The sequence below is a fragment of the Arachis hypogaea genome, chromosome 15 (genome assembly GCF_003086295.3).
Source record: "Arachis hypogaea cultivar Tifrunner chromosome 15, arahy.Tifrunner.gnm2.J5K5, whole genome shotgun sequence".
Lineage (NCBI taxonomy): Eukaryota > Viridiplantae > Streptophyta > Magnoliopsida > Fabales > Fabaceae > Arachis > Arachis hypogaea.
Genome location: NC_092050.1, coordinates 45,216,146 through 45,223,665, shown reverse-complemented (window position 1 = coordinate 45,223,665; position 7,520 = coordinate 45,216,146). Strand labels below are relative to the sequence as shown.

Below are 7,520 nucleotides of genomic sequence, written 5' to 3'. Positions count from 1 at the left end.
AAAAATGATTTTCAATCATATCTTTTTGATTTCTAATTTCAAAATCTTTTTCAAAATCACTTAATTACTTTCTCAATTTAAATTTTCGAAAATCATCAACCAATTTTTCAAAATTTCTTTTAATTATTTCAAAATCTTTTTAAAATTAATTCTTTCCCTCTTCCCACATCCTTCTATTTAAGGACTAACACTCCTCCATTATCAGCAATTCAGACTCTCTCTATAAGTTCGAATTCTCATCTCTACCTTTTCCTTCTATTCTTTTTTTTTTCCTCTGACATCTCAAGGAATCTCTATACTGTGACATAGAGGATTCCATACTTTCTTCTCCTCTTTTTCATATGAGCAGGAGCAAGGACAAAGGCATTCTTGTTGAAGCTGATCCTGAACCTGAAAGGACCTTGAAGAGAAAGCTAAGAGAAGCTAAAGCACAACTCCTTGTAGAGGACCTAACAGAAATTTTTAAACAAGAAGAAGCCATGGCAGCCGAAAACAACAACAATGCCAACAATGCAAGGAAGGTGCTTGGTGACTTTACTGCACCTACTCCCAACTTCTATGGGAGAAGCATCTCTATCCCTGCCATTGGAGCAAACAACTTTGAGCTTAAGCCTCAATTAGTTTCTCTGATGCAACAGAATTGCAAGTTTCATGGACTTCTATTGGAAGATCCTCATCAGTTTTTAGCTGAATTTTTGCAAATCTGTGACACTGTTAAGACCAATAGGGTTGATCCCGAGGTCTAATGGCTTATGCTTTTTCCCTTTGCTATAAGAGACAGAGCTAGAATATGGTTGGATTCACAACCTAAGGAAAGCCTGAACTCTTGGGAAAAGCTGGTCAGTACTTTTCTGGCCAAATTCTTTCCACCTCAAAAATTGAGTAAGCTTAGAGTGGAAGTCCAGACCTTCAGACAGAAGGAAGGTGAATCCCTCTATGAAGCCTGGGAAAGATACAAGCAATTGATCAGAAGGTGTCCTTCTGACATGCTTTCAGAATGGAGCATCATAGGTATCTTCTATGATGGTCTGTCTGAACTATCCAAGATGTCATTGGACAGCTCTGCTGGAGGATCTCTTCATTTGAAGAAGATTCCTGTAGAAGCTCAGGAACTCATTGAAATGTCGCAAATAACCAATTCATGTACACTTCTGAAAGCAATCCTGTGAATAATGGAACAAATCAGAAGAAAGGAGTTCTTGAGATTGATACTCTGAATGCCATATTGGCTCAGAACAAAATATTGACTCAGCAAGTCAATATAATTTCTCTCTGTCTGGCATGCAAGCAGCAACAGGCAGTACCAAAGAAGCTTCATCTGAAGAAGAAGCTTATGATCCTGAGAATCCAGCAATGGAAGAGGTGAATTACATAGGAGAACCCTATGGAAACACCTATAACCCTTCATGGAGAAATCACCAAAATCTCTCATGGAAGGACCAACAGAGGCCTCAACAAGGTTTCAACAATAGTAATGGTGGAAGAAATAGGTTTAGCAATAGCAAGCCTTTTCCATCATCTTCTCAGCAACAGACAGAGAATTCTAAGCAGAGCTACTCTGACTTAGCAACCATAGTCTCTGATCTAATTAAAACCACTCAAAGTTTCGTGACTGAAACAAGATCCTCCATTAGAAATTTAGAGGCACAAGTGGGTCAGTTGAGTAAGAAAATTACTAAACTCCCTCCTAGTACTCTCCCAAGCAATACAGAAGAGAACCCAAAAAGAGAGTGCAAGGCCATCAATATAACCCACACGGCCGAACCTGGAGAGGAGGAAGAGGCAGTGATTTCCACTGAGGAAGACCTCAATGGACGTCCACTGGCCTCCAAGGAGTTCCCTAATGAGGAACCATGGGAATCTGAGGCTCATACAGAGACCATAGAGATTGCATTAAACTTGCTTCTGCCATTCATGAGCTCTGATGAGTATTCTTCCTCTGAAGAGGATGAAGATGTTACTGAAGAGCAAGTTGCCAAGTACCTTGGAGCAATCATGAAGCTTAATGCCAAGTTATTTGGTGATGAGACTTGGGAGGATGAACCCTCCTTGCTCACCAAAGAACTGGATGACTTGACTAGGCAGAGATTACCTCAGAAGAGACAGGATCCTGGAAAGTTCTCAATACCTTGTACCATAGGCACCATGACCTTTGAGAAGGCTCTGTGTAATCTGGGGTCAAGTATAAACCTCATGCCACTCTCTGTAATGGAAAAGCTGGGGATCCTTGAGGTACAAGCTACAAGAATCTCACTAGAGATGACAGACAATTCAAGGAAACAGGCTTATGGATTTGTAGAGGATGTCTTGGTAAAGGTTGAAGGCCACTACATGCCTGCTGATTTCATAATCCTAGACACTGGGAAGTGTACGGATGAATCCATCATCCTTGGCAGACCCTTCCTAGCCACATCAAAAGCTGGGATTTATGTTGACAGAGAAGAATTGGTCCTTCAAGTGAATGAGGACTCCCTTGTGTTTAAAGCTCAAGGATCTCCCTTTGCAACCATGGAGAGGAATCATGAAGAACTTCTTTCAATACAGAGTCAAAAAGAGCCCCCAAATTCAAACTCTAAGTTTGGTGTTGGGAGGCTGATGAGCGGATAATTTATACGCTTTTTGGCATTATTTTAAGTAGTTTTAAGCATATTTTAATTACTTTTTAGTATATTTTTATTAGTTTTTATTCAAAATTCACATTTCTGGACTTTACTATGAGTTTGTGTGTTTTTCTGTGATTTCAGGTATTTTCTGGCTGAAATTGAGGGACCTGAGCAAAAATCTGATTTAGAGGCTGAAAAAGGACTGCAGATGTTGTTGGATTCTGACCTCCCTGCACTCAAAATGGATTTTCTAGAGCTACAAAAGACCAATTGGCGCGCTCTCAATTGTTTTGGAAAGTAGACATCTAGGGCTTTCTAGAAATATATAATAGTTCATACTTTGCCCAAAGATAAACGACGTAAACTGGCGTTTAACGCCAGTTCCATGTTCCATTCTAGCGTTAGACGCCAGAAACAGGTTACAAGTTGGAGTTAAATGCCCAAAACAGGTTACAACCTGGCGTTTAACTCCAGAAACAGCCTAGGCACGTGTAAAGCTCAAGTCTCAGCCCCAGCACACACCAAGTGTTCCCCGGAAGTAGATTTCTGTACTATCTATCGTAGTTTACTCATTTTTTGTAAACCTAGGTTACTAGTTTAGTATTTAAACAACTTTTAGAGATTTATTTTGTACCTCATGATATTTTACACATTTTATATTGTATTTCTGATGGCATGAGTCTCTAAACCCCATGGTTGGGGGTGAGGAGCTCTGCTGTGTCTCGATGAATTAATGTAATTACTTATGTTTTCTATTCAATCACGCTTGTTTCTATTCTAAGATACTCGCTTGTACTTAACCGTGATGAATGTGATGATCCGTGACACTCATCATCATTCTCAACCTATGAACGCGTGCCTGACAACCACTTCCGTTCTACCTTAGATTGAGTGTGTATCTCTTAGCCTCTTGGTTCATGATCAGAGTCTTCGTGGTATAGGCTAGGATTATTGGCGGCCATTCCTGAGATCCGGAAAGTCTAAACCTTGTCTGTGGTATTCTTAGTAGGATCTGGGATGGGATGACTGTGACGAGCTTCAAACTCACAAGTGCTGGGCGTAGTGGCAGACGCAAAAGGATCAATGGATCCTATTCCAACATGATTGAGAACCGACACATGATTAGCCGTGCAGTGACAGCGCATTTGGACCATTTTCACCGAGAGGACAGATGGTAGCCATTGACAATGGTGATCCACCAACATACAACTTGCCATGGAAGGAGACCTGCGTGCGTGAAGAAGAAGACAGTAGGAAAGCAGAGATTCAGAAGACAGAGCATCTCCAAAACCTCAATCTGTTCTCCATTACTGCATAACAAGTACTATTTAATTTATGCTTTTTACTTTTCATAAATATAATCACTCTTATCATTGATTTCCTGACTAAGAATTACAAAATAACCATAGCTTGCTTTAAGCCGACAATCTCCGTGGGATCGACCTTTACTCACGTAAGGTATTACTTGGACGACCCAGTGCACTTGCTGGTTAGTGGTACGAGTTGTGAAAAGTGTGATTTACAATTCGTGCACCAAGTTTTTGACACCGTTGCCGGTGATTGTTCGAGTTTGGACAACTGACGGTTTATTTTGTTGCTTAGATTAGGAAAAATTTTTCTTTTTGGTTTAGAGTCTTCTATTATTATTTTTGGTTAAAATTTTAAAATCCTTATTTTATTTTTCTAAATTATTTTCGAAAATTTTTAAAACCAATAAATTCATGATTTAGTCTTCTGTTTGAGTTTAGTTTCATATTTTAAGTTTGGTGTCAATTGCATGTTTTTATTTTCCTTTAAATTTTCGAATTTGTGTTCATTGTTCTTTCTTGATCTTCAAGTTGTTCTTGCTATTTTTCTTGTTTGATCTTTAGTTTTTCCTGTTCTGTGTCTTTTCTTGTTTTTCTTGTGCGTTTTCAAATGATCAGTATTCAAAAAATTTATATACATTAAATACCTTTTTAAAAAAAAAACACGTTAAATTTATAGCTCAGTTGGCTAGAGCGTTGTGCTTATGTTCTTGGTAATTGGGTATCTTCCTTTTAAAACTTTTTCAAAAATAATTTTTCTTTGATTAAATCTTGTGTCAAACTTTTAAGTTTGGTGTTCTCTTGTTATTTTTCTTTAATTTTCAAAAATTTATTTTTAATTTTCTAAAAGTTTTAAGCTTGGTGTTCTTTTTATGTTCTTTAGTCTTTGAATTTTATTCTTGTTGTTCTTGTGAGTCTTCAAGGTGTTCTTGAGTCTTCTTGTATTTTGATCTTAAAATTTTTAAGTTTGATGTTCCTTGGTGTTTTCCCTCCAAAATTTTTGAAAAACAAGGAGCATTAGATTTAAAAATTTTAAGTCTTGTGTCTTTTGTGTGTTCTTCTCTTTCCTCATAAAATTCAAAAAAAAAAAAATCCTTTCCTTTTATTGCTCATAATTTTCGAATTCATTAGGTTGATTTGGTCAAAATTTTTAAAATCATATCTTTTTCAAAATCTTATCTTATCTTTTCCAATCTCAAATTTTAAAATCATACATTTTTCAAATCTTTTTAATTAATTACTTATTTTAATTTTCAATTTCCTTTTTATCTATTTTTCTAATTTTCAAAATTATAGTTAATTTTTTTATTATTTTATTTTATTTTATTTTCCTTTTAATTTTCGGTATAAAAAAAATTTAAAAATAAAAAATAAAAAATAAAAAATATTTTTTTTTTATATTTTACAATCCACATCATCTCCCTTTCTCCATCATGGATCCAAGTAGAAATGAACAGTCCATAAGGACTCTGGGGTCATATGCTAATCCTACTATTGCTGCATATGGGAGTAGTATCTGTATACCTCCCATCAAAGCAGGCAGTTTTGAGCTAAATCCTCAGCTCATTGTCATGGTGCAGTAAAACTGCCAGTATTTCGGTCTTCCACAGGAAGAACCTACTGAGTTTCTGGCACAGTTCTTGCAAATTGCTGACACAGTACATGACAAGGAAGTAGATCAGGATGTCTACAGATTGTTACTGTTTCCATTTGATGTAAAAGATCATGCTAAGAGGTGGTTAAATAACCAACCTACAGCAAGCATAAGAACATAGAAACAGTTATCAGACAAATTCTTGAATCAATATTTCCTTCCAAAAAGGATGACACAGCTAAGGTTGGACATCCAAGGCTTTAAACAAGAGGATGATGAATCCCTTTATTAACGCCTGGGAGAGGTACAAAGGGATGCTAAGGAAATGCCCCTCTGAAATATTTTCAGAGTGGGTGCAATTAGACATCTTCTACTATGGGCTTACAGAAAAAGCTCAGATATCTCTAGACCACTCAGCTGGTGGTTCTATACACATGAGAAAGACTATTGAAGAGGCTCAAGAGCTTATTAATATAGTTGCTAGAAATTAGCATCTGTACATAAGTAATGAGTCCTCCATGAAAGAAGAAGTTAAGGCAGTATCAACTGACTTTAGTCCTCAGGAACAAGTTGCTGAACTCAATCAGCAACTATCTTCTATAACAAGGCAGATAGCAAAAGTTAAGGAGATGCTACAAGAAACAAAAATGCTAACAAGGATATGGAATCACAATTGAATCAGACAAAACAACAGTTATCAAAATAGATAACAGAGGAGTGCCAAGCAGTTCAATTAAGAAGTAGAAAAATATTAAATACCTCAACTCAAAGCAGTAGAAAGCCAAGAAAAGAACAACTGACAGAGGATGAGCAACCTGCTACCCAAAATCCCTTTGAGGATAGTAAGAGCCCAGAGAGGAATAAGTCTGGCATTCAAACGCCAGAAAAAGGGTGAAAAACTGGCGTTAAACACCCAATCCATGTTCAGTTCTGGCGTTCAAACGCCAGTGAGGGATCAGGCACCTGCAAGTGCTGATAATAACTCCCTCAAGAAGGCTTCTCAACCTGCCTCTGTAGGAAATAAACCTGCAGCAACTAAGGTTGAAGAATATAAAGCCAAAATGCCTTATCCTCAGAAACTCCACCAAGCGGAACAGGATAAACAATTTGCCCGCTTTGCAGACTATCTCAGGACTCTTGAAATAAATATTCCATTTGCAGAGGCACTTGAGCAAATACCCTCTTATGCTAAGTTCATGAAAGAGATCTTAAGTCATAAGAAGGATTGGAGAGAAACAGAAAAAGTTTTTCTCATTGAAGAGTACAGTGCAGTCATCCTAACAAGCTTACCAGAGAAGCTAAGGATCCCGGAAGCTTTATGATACCATGCACACTAGAGGGTACTTGTACCAAGACAGTTCTATGCGACCTTGGGGCAAGTATCAATCTAATCCCTGCATCTACTATCAGAAAGCTTGGCTTGGCTGAAGAGGTCAAACCAACCCGGATATGTCTTCAACTTGCTGATGGCACCATTAAATATCCGTCAGGCATAATTGAGGACATGATTGTCAAGGTTGGGCCATTTGCCTTTCCCACTGACTTTGTAGTGCTGGAGATGGAGGAGAACAAAAGTGCAACTCTCATTATAGGAAGACCCTTCCTAGCAACTGGACGAACCCTCATTGATGTCCAAAAAGGGGAGGTGACCTTAAGAGTCAATGAGGACGAGTTCAAGCTCAATGCTGTTGAGGCAATGAAGCATCCAAACACATCAAAAGACTACATGCGTGTTGATATTATTGACTCCCTGGTAAAGGAGATCAACATGGTTAAGAGTCTCGAATTAGAGCTAGAAGATATCTTTAAAGATCCAGCCTGATCTGGAGGAATCAGAGGAAATAAAAGAGCCTCTGAAATTTCCTCAGGAAGAGGAGAAACCTCCTAAACCCGAGCTTAAACCACTACCATCATCCCTGAAATACGCATTTCTGGGAGAAGGTGACACTTTTCCGGTGATCATAAGCTCTGCTTTAAATCCACAAGAAGAGAAAGCACTACTTCAAGTACTAAGGA

At 37.9% G+C, this 7,520-nt stretch overlaps 1 non-coding gene across 1 annotated transcript; it reads right to left on the bottom strand.

Annotated features, from left to right (window-relative positions):
• Positions 1-884: 884 nt before the first annotated feature.
• On the bottom strand, positions 885-992 carry LOC112753466 (small nucleolar RNA R71). The gene has a single exon (XR_003177853.1). It is a non-coding gene; the product is annotated as a small nucleolar RNA R71 (small nucleolar RNA).
• Between the last annotated feature and the right edge of the window lie 6,528 nt (positions 993-7,520).